This window comes from Pteronotus mesoamericanus, unplaced genomic scaffold (genome assembly GCF_021234165.1).
Source record: "Pteronotus mesoamericanus isolate MK-2021 breed Mesoamerican mustached bat unplaced genomic scaffold, CSHL_Meso_final contig_169, whole genome shotgun sequence".
Taxonomy (NCBI): Eukaryota; Metazoa; Chordata; class Mammalia; order Chiroptera; family Mormoopidae; genus Pteronotus; species Pteronotus mesoamericanus.
Genome location: NW_026555068.1, coordinates 5,908,809 through 5,928,540, shown reverse-complemented (window position 1 = coordinate 5,928,540; position 19,732 = coordinate 5,908,809).

Below are 19,732 nucleotides of genomic sequence, written 5' to 3'. Positions count from 1 at the left end.
AGAGTCTACTAGGAGCCATAATATAGAGGTACAAATTAACATGTAAGATCATTAGATGTGTTTTTGTTTTCTTAGATAAAAAATAAGGATAGTGAATCCTGGCCAAGATGGAGGTATAGGTAGATATGCTTCGTTTCCTTGCACAACAAAAAAGAAGGACAACAACCAATTTAAAAACAAAAAACAACCAGAACTGCCAGAAAATCAAAATGTATGGAAGTCTGACAACCAAGGAGTTAAAGAAACATTCATCCAGACTGGTGCACGGGGACAAAGAAACATGGCTCAAATGAAAGAATAGATCAAAACTCCAGAAAAAGAAGTAAGCAATGAGGAGGTAGCCAACCTATCAAATGCAGAGTTCAAAACCCTGATAATCAGGATGCTCACAGAAATGATTGAGTATGGTTGCAAAATAAAGGATGAAGGAAAGGCTATACAAAGAGAAATAAAGAAAAATATACAGGGTACTAGCAGTTAAGGGAAGGGAACCAGGACTCAAATCAATGATTTGGAACAAACGGAAGAAATAAACATTCAACTAGAACAGAATGAAGAAACAAGCATTGAAAATAATGAGGAGAGGCTCAGGAACTTCTGGTACAACTTTAAACATTCCAACATCCAAATCATAGCGATGTCAGAAGGAGAAGAGGATGAGCAAGAAATTGAAAACTTGTTTGAAAAAATAATGAAGGAAAACTTTTCCATTTTGGTGAAGGAAATGGACATGCAAGTCCAGGAAGCTCAGAGAATCCCAAAGATGTTGGATGCAAGGAGAAACACACTAAGACACATCATAATTAAGTTACCCAAGATTAAAGATAAGGAGAGAATCTTAAAAGCAGAAAGAGGAAAGGAGAGAGTTATCTACAAATGAGTGTCCGTAAGACTATTTGCTGATTTCTCAAAAGAAACCTTACAGGCAAGAAGGGGCTGGAAAGTATTCAAAGTCATGAAAGGCAAGGACCTACAATCTAGATTACTCTATCCAGCAAAGATATCATTTAGAACAGAAGGGCAGTTAAAATGCTTCCCAGATAATGTAAAGTTGAAGGGGTTCATCATCACCAAGTCCTTATTATGTGAAATGTTAGAGGGACTTATCTAAGAAAAAGACCGAAACTATGAACAGTAGAATGACAACAAACTCATAACTATCAACAAATGAACCTAAAATCAAAACAAACTAAGCAAACTACTTAGATTCCTAGAACAGGAACAGAATCACAGAAATGGAGATCACATGGAGAGTTATCAGAGGGGAGGGGAAGGTGGAGAATGGGGGGAAATTTACAGGGAATAAGAAGAATAAATGGTAGGTACAAAATAGACAGGGGGCAGTAAAGAATAGTATAGGAAATGGAGAAGCCAAAGAACTTATATGTATGACCCATGGACATGAACTAAGTGGGGGAATGCTGGTGGGGGCGGGTGCAGAGTGGAGGGGGATAAAGAGGAGAAAAAAGGGACAACTGTAATAGCATAATCAATAAAATGCACTTTAAAAACCAAAATAGGTTTGTTTAAAATTAAATGACTTGTTGTTCTAAAATGTGAAAGAGGATGGTAAAAAAACAAAATCTGAATTTCTTTTGAAGGAGGAAATTTTACTTTCCCTTGATGACAGTACATGTGAGAAATGAGTATGAAAAGAAGCAATAAAATGTGTTAACATTTTGCCAAAGGTGGTTAAGTTTATTCAAAAGAAGTTTTTAAAAGAGCTATGATTTCTTTAGTATCAAATAGTATATTGATGCAAAAGTGCAATTAGGTTTTCCCTCTGTTTAAATGACAAATCCATCTTGGAATATTGCTCTTTACCTTCTATGATATCTGACAAGAATATTTGGATGGTACCTGTTCTATGGCTTAAAGCAGAGGCTGGCAAACTATGACCTGTAAGCCAAATCCAGAGCATAACAATAGCTGTAAATATAGTTGTATTTGACACAGTACACACATTTGTTTGCATATTGTTTATGATGCTTTTGCACTACAACAAGAGCTGAATAGTTGCAACAGAGAACTCATGATTCTCAAAGTCTAAAATATTTATAAATTGGCCTCTTACAGAAAGTTTGCTGACCTCTGATTTAAAGCTCCTAGTCCTTCTGGGTAGTAAGGAAGGTCACTTCCTGGTTGGCCAGGAACCTTATACATTTATAGGCATTGCAGTTAAAACTGATAGAGATGAATGTCTTGGGGTTGATTCCTGGTCTCAAATTAGAAGAGAAAATAAGATCAATGAAAACCATCTCTAAAATAGTAGAAACAATTTAGTTTCTCCTGACAAAAGTTAACTTTCTGGCCTTACAGTTGCTTAACACCACAGGGCTCTAGATTTGCTGACAGTATTAAACAGTGGCTTGTAAGTGTAAATGAACACTTTTTGCTGCAACTATGTAAATGAATTAGACTCAAAAACAATGAGGTCAGCTTTTTCGTGATCAAGAATAATCTTTAGACATTATGATCAAAGGAGAAACTGTTAAGAAAAATAACCAAAACATAAAAATAGACCGAAGGGATTACTGAATGTTCTTCCAGCGTATTTCTGAGTGTTTTCTGGCAGGCTCGCCTGCAGATTATCTGATTTTCCACATCAGGGCTCTGAAAACCATGGCCACAGGCCAAAACCAGCAGCTACCTGTTTTGTAAATAAATAAAATTTAATGGGAACAGCCATGCTCATGTTTTTTGGGTTTTGTTTTGTTGTGTTGTGTTTTGTTTTTTGCTACTTTCAAGGGTAAAGATGAGCAGTGCACCAGATACCTTGTGGCTTACAAAGCCCCAAATATTTACTATCTGATTCTTTAGAGAAACATTGTGCCTCTCCACTTGGAATGTTTTTCTTTGTTTGGCTTATTTATTATTGATTAGGGTAGGTGTTGATTCTTCAAGTATAGATGATAACAAGAAACTTGCAGCAATGAAAATGATTCTTGTCTAATAGGAATGTAAAAAAATTGTTTGGCAGAGATGCAAAAGACATCTGTATATGAGAAGAGATAACCCCCCAAACTGGAGTTTTATTACACTCTATGATATTAACTAGTTTTGTAGAGAAGTTAGCCATATCATCCAAGCATCAGCCACTACAAATTCCTCACTCTAATTACCTGTGAATGGCCTCACCATTTTGTTGGCTTTCTCATTAATTACCTAAAAAGTTGTCAGGTGCTCACTTTAAAATAAAATATGGTGAATATGTCATATTTTTTTTGAGAAAACATTCATCAAATCTTTATGACATAATTATGATATCAACATTACTACTGATCAGGAAAAAAATGTAGGTTGAAACCACACAAAAGATACAATTTCATAACCTTTCATACTGACAAACAGTAAAGTCTGATAAATTCAATTTTGGGGTAATTTAGGGAAAACTATACTTATCCATGGTATGCACATTAGTAAAGCCACCACTCTAAAGAACAAGTTGTACTTATAGTAAATAGGAAAGTGCAGATGAAAAATGGCAGATTCTTCTCCAGGGATAAACTCTAAGGAAACCTATGGAAAAGTGCATAGGACACATGTGCAATAATGTTCAAAACAGAACTGATTATAGTATCAAACAAACAAATCTAGATATAAAAATGTATCCCAATAGCAGGGAAAAATAGTGTTTGCATATAACAGCATTATAGATACATGCAACACTAGGAAAAAATTCTACAATACAAGGTTGAGTTTAAGATGGAACTGGAGAGTACTATGCTAAGTGAAATAAGCCAGGCAGTAAAAGACAAATACTATGCTAAGTGAAATAAGCCAGGCAGTAAAAGACAAATACGATATGATCTCACCTATAAGCGGAACTTAATCAACAAAACAAATAAGCAAGCAGAATAGACCCAAAGACATGGAAATAAAGAACAAACTGACAGTGGCCAGAGGGGAGAGGGGAGGGGGATAGCAGGGGAGAAAAGTGGGAGGGTCAAGTCAAGGAAGATGTATAAAGGATCCATGGACAACGACAACAGGGGAGGATTGAATGGGGGAGGTGGGGGGTGGGTAGGGCAGGGAGAGTAATTTGGGAAAAATGGGGACAATTGTAATTGAACAATAAAAAAATTTTAATCTGAAAGAAAGAAAATCAAGGAAGAATATATACACTATGATTTAATTTATATAAATTTTAAAATTGTGCAAAACTATAATAATTTATTTAGAGATACAAACATATAATAAAATTATAAAGAAAACAAGTGAATCTAACACAAATTTCAAAATAGTGGCTATTTCTAAGAGAGTAGAGAAATAATTAAAATCTAGGAGAGACTGCAGATAACTTTAAATAGTCATGTTTTCTTTCCTAAATGGGGTGGCAAATAATTGGGAATTTGATTTATAGCTATTCTTTAAATCTTACAGATATCTTTTAAATATCCTCAACATTTGATAAAATTAAATTTTAGAAAACAGTCTTCAGTGACAACCAAGATGGACTATAAAAATAAGGAATCTCAGGTGGGAAGAACTTCATATATCAGCCAAGATTCTTTAAGGTTGCAAATGAACAATAGCAAAACAGAAAACTAAGTTTGAGCAACAAGGGGAACGCATTGTCTCAAAAGAAAATCAAGAATCTAGGGCCTCGGCCACAGCTTGTTGATGAGGAAGGGAGGGAAGAGTTTGGTCCAGGCTATGTCACCAGATTCTGAATCCTCCGAGCTCTGCTTAATCCTGGGTGGGATCTGTCATGAGGTGGTTTCCCCCCAGAAGATGGCTGCACCAGTGCTAGCACCACATTTTCTAAATTCAGGCCTTCAGGTATACTGGAAAAGGAAATATGTGTCTAATTCACTAGTCCTAGCAAAATTTCTGTTGTGTCACCTTGGGTCAAGTTTGGACCATGTAATGACCTTTGACCAGCTACTGGTCAGGGGGTAGAGACTGTCCTGATTGGCTTAAACCTAACAACATGTTTACTCTTAAGCTAGACCTGGAATACACCTCATTGAACCTGCAAAATCAGGAATAGAAAAGAGATGATTGCCAGAAGAAAATCAGGGTTCTTTTTCCAAAAGAAGGCAAATCCAATCTAGGTGGCCAAACTTAAAAATCCAACCAGCCACAGATCTGACTCTTTCTCTTAGTGAGCCTAAGCTGAAGAGGTTAATGGAGTTTAATTGAAAACAGGAGAAATGGCCCAGAGGTGAGTATCAGTCCATGACCAGGTTCTCCAGGAAACTGAGCCTGAAGTAGACACTTTCCTGCTTTCAGTTCACTAGGGAGCTTCATAGAACAAGTAAGAGGATAATGAGAATGAAGCAGGGAAGGAAGGAGAGACCATTCAAGATACACTGATGAGCACAGTCACCATTAACAAGACTGGTTGCTCTGTCCTTGGTAGAGAGGGTCATCCACCACAAAGTGTTATAAATTGCCCCTATTTATCCTTGATCAAAGTTTTACCCAACAGGTCACACATGCAAGGTGCTAAACAGGGAAGCCCTGAAATGAGGAGCAAGAGGTAACTGGTAAAGGATGAGGTGAGATGCTGCCAGGTTGTATCTGTATGAAGGTGTTTTCACCCACACAGAGCTGGTTGCTGCAATACCAGCTGGAAATAAAAACAGAAGAGACAGAGCAGATTCAACACTGAGCCTTGAGTAGGGAGACTCATGGCCACAGAATCCACGATGAGTCTTTGCTTTACTCCATAGTGTCGCTCATAGTGCTGGCAGCCAAGGGTCAAAATTTTCATCACTTCAGTGATACAGCAGGGGTACCTCTCAATAAGATTTCTTCTCTCCAGCTCCTGAAGCTTCAGTTGTTGTCTCTCAAAAATGGTCTGGTGCATCAGGAAGGACTGGGTGGGAGGCATCCACTCTCATGCACATCACTTGTCAGATGCCCTGTTAACTTGACTGCCCTATGCCTGGAGTAAGTTTAGCAAATATTCAGCATCAAGCCCGGGTTCTTGTGAGGCCCCTCTCACATTGTCCTGAGCCCAAAGCTATGAGCAAAAGTGGAGAGCCAGGGGAAAATAAGAACCGTATAGTGAGGATGGCAAAAGAATCAAAGGCTTTGGGGTAATTCAACTGAAGGAAGCAGAGAGGGCTTCTAGAATACGTGGCTTGCAGATGATCTGGAGAATGGTACTCACAGTAAAGGGACCATTTTCCTGCTGTGTGAACCAGTATAGCTCCTTGAAGGTCAACTTTTCATGTCGCATTCTTTCCTGCTCTGATGTGTAATTGGTTTCTGGGAGGTCAGCAGTGTCTCATGAAAAAGTCCATTTTGAAAAAAATCAATTGGAAACATTAAAGTGGAAATAATTCCATACTTAGCTACAGAAACTACAGAAACACATTTCATTGATGAAAAGCTTTTAAAGAGTAATATAGGACTTCATTTCCTAATCCATAAAATGAGGGGGTTGGATTAGGTAATCTTGAAGGTCATTTGTTTGTCTTGGTTGCTAGGAAGCTTAGAGCTCCAGTTGTTATAAATTTTAAAGAGGAGTGTGGGGTTTGGGTTTGTTTATGTCTCTGTCTCTGTCTTTTGTTCTGTCCCTTTCACCTTTTCAGTCTGTGCTAATAGCATCTATATATATATGGGTGTCTCTATTTATGGTGAGCCATTGCAAATCCCTCTGGTAAGCTTATATAACCTGCAAGATCCCTTCCATTTCTAATATTCTATGATTCTAATAACACCTGTACCTACTTTTCCCACCTGAAAAATAAAAGAAATAAGTATTGCTGCTCTCTTTGACCAAATACTGACTCTTGGGTACACTGAAACGACCAATGTAAATAACAGCTCTGAGAGGCTTCAGGGTGCCCTGTGTCCTCAGACCTTGACTATGGAATCAGAGCTCTGACCTTGACTGAGACAGTCCTGGAATACCCAGGACAATTCCTCCGTGCCTGCCTTTCATCAACACCCAGACTCCGTTGTCCTCGAGCGCCTCGTCCCAGCTCTGTCAGCCTTGAGGCTTAGTCACAGAATTTAGCCACCTCCAATCAGTGACATTCAGAGAGCTGGGACACCTGAGGCATTCAGGCGCCTCAGGGAAGTCTAACAGGCTTATCAGCAGCACACTGAAGGGAGAACTCAGGACAGCAGGGCTTTTCCTGGGTGGTCTCTCTCCGTTTCAGAGCCATTCACCTCTGGAAGAGCCAAGAAGAGAACAAAGAGATGTCACTTGGCCCAACTAATTTCCTCTGCCTTTCCTGTCTTTTCTCCCTTTTCCACTGGGCTAATTTATCTGCCTCTGTGAGCCTCAACTCTTTTTGGAAAATTCTGTTTTAGTTGCTATCTTTGGGTTTCCCTTTGTTTTCTTTTCCTTTTTTCTGTCTTTTTCTTCTCTTGTCAAATGCCTCTTCCCTTCAGGATTAGCTTATATGCTATTGTATATTCTAAAGTTTAGGCCCCATACTTGTAAAGAGAGAAAAGGGAATTTCATACATTCTTTTTTGAGCTCATTGTGGTGGTCTGGAAGGAATGAGCTAGATCCACAACTTACCACACGTATAAATCCTGGGCTTGTGCCTTTCAGGGATGGTTATTGGTCTTTGTGACTGTGTAGTTTGAAGGCTCCACATTAATGCACCTTTTCTTCTTGCCACCTCAGGTGGAAAATCCATTCCTGGCTGCAATTGTGAACCGTAAACATAAAATCCTCAGCAGGGTGCTGGCAGGCACATCCTTGGACGTTGGCCTTGATAAACTGGTGCTGGTGGTGGGGAAATCACTTTTTATACAGGCACCAAATGCAGGAGAGCAAGCTTTGCAGACAAAGGATGGGGAAACCGGCATTTCATGCCTTTAATACCTGCCATACACCTTCCTATGGTCATAAAGTGTCATTTAATTCAAAATAACAACCAACTGGGAAATCATTGTTAAGCCATTATGCAGATGAATAAACTGAGGCTGTAAGAGATAAGATCTTTCTCAAGGTCACACTGCCAGTAGGTGGTCGAGCCAGGGTTATTACCCAGGTTTGTCTGACTGCAAAGCTCAAGCTCTTTTACCAGGTACCATGCCACGTGATTTATGTATATTCTCTCAAGTAATGTAACGACCCCCAAAGAGTTGATAACAGCCCTTTAAGACGGGTGCTAGCATCCACAACCTACAAATAAGAAAATTGAGGCTCAGAAAAGTTCATTAACTTACCCAGCGTCATGCCATTATAAAGGAGCAGGAGGCATTACTATCCAGTCTCACTTCAGAGTCCACATCTGTAAGTAACCCACTCAACAGCCAAAGCACTTAATCTCCAAGGAGAGTGGCGTGATGTGCTCAACACCTGAGGCAGGTTAGGGCCTGCAGCAGGTAAAGTTTCTCAGACACCTTGTTTGTTTCCATCAATGTGTATTTAAGCCCTAGGGAGCTTCCCAGACAAACAGTGTGCTGCTCTTCCGGAGACAGGCACCATTCCTTCCGCACACCCACTACCCTGAGCCCTGGGCGGGCTGCTGTGCTGGGGCAGCTGCGCCGTTCACAGCCCATATGGCAGGGCTGCAGCCCACTTAGTATAAGGGATGCACCAGAAGAGCTTGATGAAAGGAAGCAGCTTTGCTGCCCGCGGGATGATCCCATTTGGAAGCCAACACGGGGGGCCAGGAGTCCTGTAGTCACTGCACCCCAGGCCCCGCCAACCCTGGCAGCAGGAACCAATTACCATGGGACAAATCTGCTTACTTTGGTGCATAAGAATTGTTAACCAGATTTTCAGTCATTTCCCACTCCCTTCAAGCAAAACAGCTCAACCAGCACCCTACTTGAAAGTAGAACAACAGCTATGGAGACAGAAGGCAATAGGAAAAAAAAAACAATAAAATAAAAACAAACCCAAATTTTCCCATAGCAAAATGGCTTACATCCTGGCGTCTATGATATCTGTCCTCTTGGAATGTCTATTTTAGGACCCAACCTCTTCTTTTCCTGTTATGTCATTCCCCTGTAGCTGCTGAACCCTCTTTTATGTTTATGTAATTTTTTTTTTCCCTGAGAAGCAGGCAGGAAAACCACAAAGCACACACTGGATAAAGAAAAATGTTGGGAATGAGAGAACCAGCCTAAGAGGCAGCTTTGCCATGGGGCCCTTTTCAGAGGCCCAGCCCTGAGGCTGGATGGCAAGCAACAGGTGCACCTTTGACAGCAAGAGGCCACCAAGAAGAAGAGCTCAGAAATCTCCGTGTAGCTCAGAAAGAGGCCTGTGTATCTGGGAAACTGAGAAGCACACCCTGAAATTTTACCAACAGGGCAAAGTAGTCTGACTTTTGAGATGGCCTACCTGTAGTCCCTCCTCACATGAACTGGGACTGTGCACGGAGCTCTGCCCAGAAGGAAGCCCGCTCTGGGGTGAAAGCAGAAGGTATGGACCCTTGTGTAAAGGAAGGAACAGTGGTGGTGGTGACAAGGAATGAGGGTGGACAGTGAAAAGGCTGGGCCTTGGGCACATGAGGATGGGAAGTGGGTGGGCTCCTACACCCCTGGCAGTTTAGGCTGCTAAGCTCCAGTGTTAACTGAGCAAGGGCACGGATCCCAAAATGCGGTGTGTTTTGGCCTTAGGGTGAAGCGTGCATTTATGGAAAATATCTTGTCCCCTTAGGCAATATGTTGTTTCTCCATGACCCAAAGAAACCTGACTGATAACAAAAGAGGAAAGGAAAAAAAAAAGAACGAGATCATAGAAAGTTATTGTTGGAAATGTAGGAATAAAACCCTCACAGTTTGTTCGCCGCAGGGAAGCCCTGAGATATATCAGAGAAGGCCATGTTTATTATCAGATAAGCAATCTTCAAGGTTGGGGATGTCCCTGAAACAAATAAGTTTCCACATTTGAAACTGAGAAAAGTGTTCTTTTTACAAATCACTCCTCCCAGTTGGGGACTGCCCAAAGAGGAACACCTGTCAAAGGTGCCAGGTGGGCATTCAGCAAATGTCCCTAAGAACAGCTTCATATGTGAGTCCAGACATTAACTGCAGACTTCCAGATGCCATACCTTATTAGTATTCAGAGAATCAAACTTAGGAAGTTATGATTGCCTCAACCAACTGAGTATGACAGAAATGAGCTCATGTGGCAGATCACAAAAGACCATGCTGCTTCTACCTAATTCTCTTAGGGATGCTCCCTCTCAGAACCCAGGGACTATTCTGTGAGAAGCTCAAGCCACTTGGAGATGCCATGTGTATTTCAAGACTTCAAGTAATGCCAGGCTAGGTACTAGGCATGTGAGTAAAGAGGGCCACTACTAACTCCAGTCCCCAGTTGTTTATGTCACTCCAGCAAAGGACTAAGACATCACTAAATAAAGACAAAACCTTCCCACTGTGCTCTGTCTGAATTTCTATGCCTCTTCTGAGCACAATGAAATGAAAGTTGTTTTATATAATTAAGCTGGGAGTAGTTTACTTAACAATAATTGAGGGGGACCCTGTCCTACAGAGTCCTCCTGGTTGTTGCAGATGAAAAAAATAAGTTGTTCCAGACACACTTGGTCTGCCAGGAGAAAAGGGTGGCGATTCCCTGTAATGCAGAATTCCCCAAAGCCTTCCCTGAAGTGGCTTTCTTTGGAATAATGCAGGGGTATACATTGTGCATGCAAAGCTTATCAATCCACATCAGAGGGCTATAGATAACAAATTGAAGAAAAACAGAGGTCAGTCTTACTTCAGGGTCTGTCAGACATGCTGATGCCAGATGGTCATGAAAACATGGCTCAGGGGTTCAGGAATTTTCTCCCCTGTCTTGAGGTTAGATACCTGTTTTTTCATTATCAGGGCTGTGTAATGCAGAGTAAGCTTCAGTGGATACAATGCATTCTTTAGGCCAGATTTCACACAGCAACCCTTGGAGCTAGCATAGGGTCATGTCTGCATCCCAGCATTCCCAGCATTCCCGAGAGACTTACAGGCCTCTCTCAAGGCCTGGCTCACACGAGGCTACAATTCCCGATATCACACAAAGCAGTACCCAACAAATAAGAGCTGGGAACACTAAGTGTTGTACAAACTTACATTAACATACTCAATTTACATTAGTATTCATATGTATTCCTTTACAGAGACCATGTGTTGTATATTACAAGTACTAAGAAAAGCTAATTAGGCATTAGAAACTTGCTCGAAAATTGAGGAAGAGAAGATTGGTGGTCTCAAGGGATATTTCCTAGACCACTGTGATAGGGTCTGATGAAGTATCTTCACTCTCTCTTTAAGGTCCACAGTCCTATTTTCATCTTTTGAGAAAATATTAGGAACTAGGCACTCTGCTAAATGCTGAGCATACAAACATGATTTAAGGAAATCTTATTTGCTAGTTCATATTTTAGAGGAGAATATGGACATACAAACTAACACTCACAGAACAATGGATTAAGTTTGTGAGGGAAGTAGGAACAGGTATAATAAGGTGACAACTGAGCTGAATCTGGATGGACAAATAGTAGTCAGTGGAAGAAAGACAGAGAGGGTATTCTTTGCAGAGAGAACTACATACACAAGACATGGAGGAAAAAAATCATAGTATAGACAAAGAACCATAAGATCTTTGGTTCTTTCTTTGGTTCTTTGGTGTGTAAAGTGTAAATAGGAGGCATAGTGTGGAAGGCCAGGGCGAGGAATCTGAAGTGCCTGGATGCCAGGGTAGGGGCTTGGATTTCACAGTGTAGGGATGTCGCAGAGCTGGGGATATTTACAACTAGGAAGTGAGGTAGTCAGTTTGTGTTTAAGATAAATCACTCTGGTGGTTGTATCAATGACGTAACTGAGAAGACAAGTATGTACGCAGAGCAACCTACTGGGTGATTACTTCCAAAGTCCAAGAGAGAAACTGTAGGAGATTAAACTTGGATAGTGATAGAGGGGATATGAAGGAGAGAGAGGATTCCAGAATATTTTGTTGGTAAAATTTTCAGAATTTTCTAATCAATGAGATGAAAGTTGAAGATTAAGGAGGGATTAATATTATAACCTTGAAGTGCTTTTGAGACACAGAAATGGAAATGCCCAACAGAATTTGAATATTTAAATCTGAAGATGAGGGAAATTAAAATTTAGAAATTATGTACAAGATACAGAAGTAGATGAACTCTCCCAATAAAAATGTGTGGAGGAAAGACAAAAATGAAGATAAACCCTAAAAAAGATTGAAATTCTAAAAGAATTTCAAATGACATTCAGGAAGAGAATGAATAAATTAATTAACCTATGGCCTCACAATGTAGTATTTAATAGCAATGAAAACAAATACTACACCCCTTGCAACAAAAAGAGCTCAGTCTTACAAAATTGATAGAAAATGCATGATGTAAATCGTACAGTTAAAATATGCAAAAAAAAAAAAACCCAACAAATTGTTAAAGGATATGTATAGGTGGGTAAAAATGGAATGAACAAAAAGAGAATGACAAACAGAAAAGTCAGAATAGTGGAACCCCAAGAGGGTGAGGAAGGGCTGCCATTGTGGACTGGTGCACAGGGGGCTCCAATGGTATTAGCAACACTCTGTCTCTTAGGATGGTTCAAGGCTGCACAAGTATTAACGTTCATAGCTCATATTACAATATATTACACATATTGTTTTGAAATGTTTGAAATAATTTATAACGATATTTTTAAATGAACCAAGATGTAACTAGGAGACAAAGAAGTCGAGAAAAGAATGTAGATTAAATTACTCTTTTAAGGAGCTTGACTGAGGACAAGAGAGATTAGATAAGGTTTGCTTTGATGGAAGATATGAGATTGAGAATGTCTTTAGCATCATAGTGATGTGAGCATTTGTATAGATTCCAAGGACTGGGTGTGTAGGAAAGAGAGCAGATGTTGTGTGATTCCGTAACCCTGGGGAATCTAAGGTTGAAATCTGTTTATTTCAACCTTACTAATGAAGAAATAATCAGATTGGCCTAGGAAACATTCTGATTTTAAGTAGTGTACTTCTCAGAAGGAAGCTTCTTTTCCTGGGAAAGCCCCTCAGGTCTCCCTTTAGGTCCCTTCAGTAGCTGCTTGTGCAACTGCAGCCTTGGAGTGTCCTAACACAAAACGTGCCTGAGTGCACAGCAAGAGAGTGACAGATACTTTCTATTGAAACCAGGCAAAAATAAATTATTTCTCTAAGACTTCAGGGAGAAAAAACACAGACCATTGGTAGGTGACCATATCACCAAACGTACAAAGTTACTTGACATTTTGACTAATCGAAGTCATACCAGAAGTAATCATCTCAGTGCAAATGACTTAAAGTTTCACTTCTATTTATGTCTCTATGGCATGATTTGTCATCTGTCCCTGACCTTGCCATAGATGGCAGACCCTACTGCACTTATTAGCTATCCAGTCATTGTATTACTGGGGCTTTATCTGCCTCAATTGGGGAACAACTACTTTGTCTCTTGGCTGTTTCTCTTATTTAGTTAAGGTTATTACTAATTCTATTCTCTGGACCTCACTTACTGTTCTCTTTTGGTCTCTTTTTTTTCCGTTGATCACAGTCGGTAGAAACATAAAATGTTTATAGTGTTCATACTCCGTCTTCCTTGCGTTTATTGCCCCAAGTTCACCTATCTATGCTCACATATGGAAATCCTAAATTATCGACTTAGTGGCTGGGTTGCAAAAGAAAAAAAAAAAAAGGAAGATTATCTATCTTAATAGCTGTTACCCAAATTTGTCTCAGATATAGGAACATTTTTATTTTCAAAATCACTATCAGCCACTTGGAGGTGAAAGGTAAGACCCTAAAAAAATGGGTTGCAAAGAGACGAAAAAAAAAAAAGGCAGTAAGAGATAACTACCTTCATAGCATGAAATGGGAGAGTTGTGCTTATTTTATAAAGGCATAAGCCCCTAACAGACTAATCCATCCCACAGATAACTACAAACAGTACACAAAATACAAAAAGCAACCCCTGAAAGCATTGGAAAATGAACAAAAACAGAGAGGTTTTAAAAATGAGACAAAAAGCAGCTGTTCTTCTGTACTGAAGAATGAAGGAAAGATATTAGTTAACCCCAGGTGCAGAAAAGTGAAGAGAGAACCCTGGAAACGAGAGAGCCACAAGGAGAGCCCCACATTCTGTGAAGTAACTTTGCCTAAGTTTCTGGGTGGCCCCGACAAAAGCAAATGTGAGCTTTCAGCCAAGGCTAAGAGATGTGAGCTGAGCTCTGAGCAGTACCCACCATGGGTGAGAAAGAGGTTAAGTCGGAATCTAATCAAATTGTTTGCTAGAACAGAATGTCAACAATCTTCAAAATAAATTACAGAATCCAAAGTCACTGTAAAATAACATTCATAATGTTCAGTATGCTGCCAAATTAATCTATAAGGAACCATAAAAATGGAAGCCGATCTCACAGGGAAGATGAAACGGAGGGCAATCTTGTGATCCCACACATTAAAACAATCAGATGAGCATTTTTGAACCACTATTACACGTGTCCAATCAGATAAAGGAAAATATATTTGTAATGAATACAAAAAAAGGATTCTTAGCAAAGAGATAGAAAATACACAAAGGAATCAAATGGAAATTCTAGAAATGAAAAATAAAACACCATTCTACTACATACACATCTGAATCCTAAAACAAACAAAAACAACCTAAAGCACCAATCATTGGCAAAGATGTAACATCTTTAACATACTGTTAATGGTGTTATAAGCCGTGCAACAACTTTGGCAGTTTCCTGAGTGAAGCATACACCAATCATATGGATTCAGTGATTTCACTTCCAGGTTATTTACCCAAGATAAATACAAACATCTGTTCACACAAAGGCTTGTACACAAATGTTTCAGCAGCTTTATTTGCAATAGTTCCATGCTAGAGAGAACATTGTGTTCATCAGTGGGTGAATGGATGGACAAAGTGTGGTGCATCCATGCAATTATTACTTATTAATAAAAAGGAATGCCTGTGGGTGAATCTCAAAATCATTACACAGAGTGAAAGAAGCCAGATGCAAAAAATGAACACAAACTAGTAAATACTATGATACTATGATGCTATTTTTATAAAATTTAACAAAATTCTAGAATATGCAAACTAACCCACAATGACCAAAAGTCATTTACATGTAGGGATTGCATGTAGCTGGGGAAGGGGAGAGGTTAAATTGCAAAACAGCATGAGATAGCAACATTTTTCTTGATTGTGGCAGTGGTTGCACTGTGTATACAATCGTCGAAACTCATTAAATTGTACACTTTAAATGAATACTATTTGGTTTATGTGAAATAAACTAATTAATGGTAAATCAGGAGTCAGAGGAAGGCAAGGAAAAGAGGAAGGTCAATAGCATGGAACTCCAGTGGAGCCCAGGGAGGAACTGAAGTCTACCATTTCTTAAGATCACTCATGTTTAATATTTAGTGAGAACCATTTTGGCTTCCTGCAACATAACCCCATTCCATCCTCTGTAAAAATTCTGTCATTCTGAGAAATACACGACAATCTTTGAGTGGCTTTCCATGAAAATTAAAGACAGGAACTTAGCTGTACACATGACTTGATGTAGGATGGAGTAAGGAAAGCATGCAAAAAGCCCAGGAACAAGCCATAAACTGAGTCATTTCAGCAGAAACTGGGGCTTAGTGTCAAAGATCACCAGGCAAATATAACATTCCCAAACTGGAAAAAATTGCAGTGATGCACTGGTCTTGGTGTGTGATTTGGACTGGGGATTTGAGTCCGTTGTCTCCAAATCTTAAAGAGCATCATATATTCAGCCAATAACCTGCAGGATATCTATACAAACTCTGCATGCTAAACTTGCCCTTTGGCCCCCTGCACTTATGGACATGAATGAGAGACCTCTGTATTTTAAAGGTAGTGATCCTCAATTGGAGGACACATTAGAATCTCCTGGGGTCCTTTAAAAATTGGAACCCACTTCAACTAAGTCCTATCTCCAGGGCATGTGTATTTTTTAAATTGCTCTAAGGAACTCTGCACTGGCTTCTGGGCCCTCAGAGAAAAAACTGAGTGGTTCACATTTTTATCCAGAGCGCCTTAGCATTTTAACCAGGCAGGTTCCTGGCCCTGCTGGAACTACAAGTCACATGGCGGGCTGCCCCAAATCTGGTCACACGGCCTCACTCACTCCCTAATATGAAACTAGCCTCAGACACAGAAATCCAGGGGCAGAGAAAAGACAGGATACACCAGAAAGCTATTCCCTAAGTAACGAAGTTACCTGGTCTCTATAAAGTGCTCTGTGGAACTTCACTCTGAAACTTTCTCTCTTCTGAAATCTGAGCAACGAAGGGAAAGGTCATGCTTCTAAATGTGCCAGCTAAACTGCTGCTGTCCTAATAAAAACGACTTTTCACACATCCAGTTCCTCTCTGTCCACAAAACGAACCATGCAAATGCCCAGAACTGATGGATTTATAGAAGGAAAACTGAAAGATCAATGTAAAATAGTGTACAATAACCATCTACTTATTTGATAGTTAGAATTTAACTTTTTTTAATGCGCAAAAAAAGGAAACTATTATTCATTTTGGAAATAAGATAGCATGTGTTTTAATCTTCAGTTTTTGGGGGGGATTTTTCTTTTGTTTTGATTTTTGCATTCTGGGTATGATTCCAAGGTAAATCTGATGGAACATATTATTCTCCAGCTAATACTACTTTGATGGTTTCTATATATCAATTACTGTTCTAATGCTTTATATATATTAAGTAGTTTAATCATCACAACTCCATGAGTTATCTATTATTTTTATCCTTATTTTATAAAAATATAGAAACTGAGGCATAAAGAGGTTAACCATTTCTCCAAAGATCACACGTGTGTTAGCTGGAGGAGCTGGGCTTTTCACCCCAGCAGCCTGGATCCGGAGAAAATGCTCGTCTCTAAATCACTGCGCTTTGTTGACTCTCGGGGCTTAAAACACTTCTTCTGTATCTGCTATTCTCCTAGGGACATATTTCTTGTATAATAGCATTTGAAAATGGTCACAGAAATGGCTGGACTTGTTCATTCGGTTTTAACCTCTGACAGTGTATATTATAGAGATAATATTATTAAAAATGTATTTTGTTACATTGTCCAGTGTCCCTAACATTCAACAATAAGTAATCTAAGAAATCATGCAAGATAGATCAACAAAACTCAGGAGGAAGGAAAATTTTTGTTCAGCATTTATTGTGGGTTTTTCTATGTTCTTATCTTTTTTTTGGGGCCGCCAAGAAACTCAGAGCTTAATTTGTAAACTATTATTTTTAAAACATGGGCCCTTTTGCCATGCTTTTTACTTATTGTTTTTGGCCTCTCATTTATTTCTCTGTTTTCACTGTGACTTTTTATCTTATCTATTTCACTGAATTTTACATATATACTTTATCTTGCTTCAGATCTTTTGTAATACAAGGCAAGTATGGATACAAAAATAGAAACTTTTTTAAAAATAGAAATTCTAAAAGGCCTAGAACCTTTCAGGTGACACATCTGGATTTAAAGAGAAAGAAATATTGTATTTTTCTAAGAAAAGTTTTAGTTATCTTGAGTTAGTTACTGATCAATAGCCTCCTCTTGAAGACATCTTCTTTCCATCTCCATCTCTGTCTATCCCTCTTTCTACCCCCATTACCCTTCTTTGCACCATTTCCTCCTTCTTTCCATCCTTCTTTTCTCCTGTTTAAAAAAAAACAAAACACGACAGCTACTTGACTGTTGAATACAGCTGTACATAATTGTGTAAAAATCTTCAGAATAAGTTATTAGAAACATGATTATTGCACACCCATTTTGTAATAGGTTTGTTCTTTGTCTATCAACTTAATCATTCATATATATCATTAATCTCTTACTAATATATGGTAATTTTTTAAAATTTTTACCTTTAAAAATCAAAGGTATTATTCTTTTTTATGGTTTTCAGGTTTATTTTTCATGTTTAGAAAGATCTCTCATGCTGCAATTATATAAAGAATCCCACCTATATTTACTTCCATGTTTTTTCATACAATTCTTTAATAAATCTGCCTCTAATTATTTTTCTAAAGGACAACAAGTTGTATTTACACTATTTGAATGATACATCCCCCCATCCACTGCTATATTTATCATACACAAAATCTTTATTTATATTAGGGTCTATTTCTTGCTAGTGTATTAGATTGATTGATCTATTTATCCATCTATTACTGTGTCAATATAACCATTTTAAAATTTCAACACACTTAAATTTCCAGTAAAGATTATTTTACCTTGTTATTTATCCTTTTATAAGATGATATGGTGGTTCTTTTTTTTTAAATTTAATTTTAATTTATTTTTTCAAATACATTTGTCTCTGCCTCCCCACCACCACTTTCCCTTGCCCCCTCCCTCCTTCCCTCTTGTCTCTGTTGATTTCTTTTCCTTTCAGTGTTGCTGGTCTTATTTTCCTTGCATCTTTGTATTGTTGGTTAGGTTCCACTTATAAGTGAGATCATATGGTATAAGATGATATGGTTGTTCTTACATGTTACTTTTAAAATATCATTTTATCAAATCCTCCCAAAACCCATCTTATTTTTTTGACTGAAATATGAAAATTATAGATTAATTTAAAGAACATGTATAAAGAATTTTATATTAGTGAACTTTCTTTGACATATATGTTAATTTTTAATTTTTTCTTGGTATTGAATTTATTTTATTGGATTTTTAAGTTACAAAGCAATATACATTCACAATAACAACTCAAGCAATGTAAACACTTAGTAAAATAAACAAATTAATGTTCCCCCAATCCATCCAAATCTCCATAGTAACCAGTATGAACAATGTTGTGTGTAGCATTCTATGCCTTTGGACATTTCAAATCAAAGCTTATACACGTACATGTACTTTCCTGCTTTTTACAAAAAATTTTAACATGCTATACTCATTACTCAAGAGCTTGGTCTTTTTACTTAATGGTGAGGTTTACAGACTTCTCTTCAGACCAGTGGATCTAACTCCTTGTTTCCTTATGCCAGTCTGAGTGCATAATAGATGGTCCATTATTTCCCCCATTGAGGGAAGTTTGGGTTGTTTTGTTTGTTTTTAATTTTTTTGATTTTTAAATGTTATTTTTTCAATTATAGTTTATATTCAATATTATTTTGTATAGTTTTAGGTGTACAGGGTAGTGTTTACCTTATATTATTTTATTATCTTTAGTAGAATTCAAAATTTCTGCATATTAGTTCTATACATTCCTTGTTAATTTCACTCCCAGATATTTCATCTACTTTTGATGTTTCCACTTTAAATGACATTTTGTTATTTTAATTATACCTTGTGAATGACTAGAGATGGATATGTGCTTCTGTATATTAATTTTGTAACCAGCCTCCTTATTAGTTTCTAATATTTTAATAGCTGTCCTGGATTTTCAGATGTAGTGTCACATGACCTGCAAATAATAATGTCTTCTCTAACATTTGTACCTATTTTTTCCTCCATATATTAGATAATCCATAAGAATATTATTAAAAATGTGTTGATAATAAACATTTTTATCTTGTTTCTAACTTTAGTGGAGAATCCCATTAGTATTTTCATCAAGTCTGACACTGCTTGTACAGTAAATCATATCAAAAAATGTTACTAATAGTTTTCTTCATCCTTTTACTTCTTTTCATTAAGTTAAATTAGTAAAGGCATTATATTTTAGTAAAGGCATTAGTAATTAGTAAAGGCATTATATTTTATTATCTTTTTAAGTACCTGTTAACATAATACATTATTATTTCCTTTTACTTATATAATACAG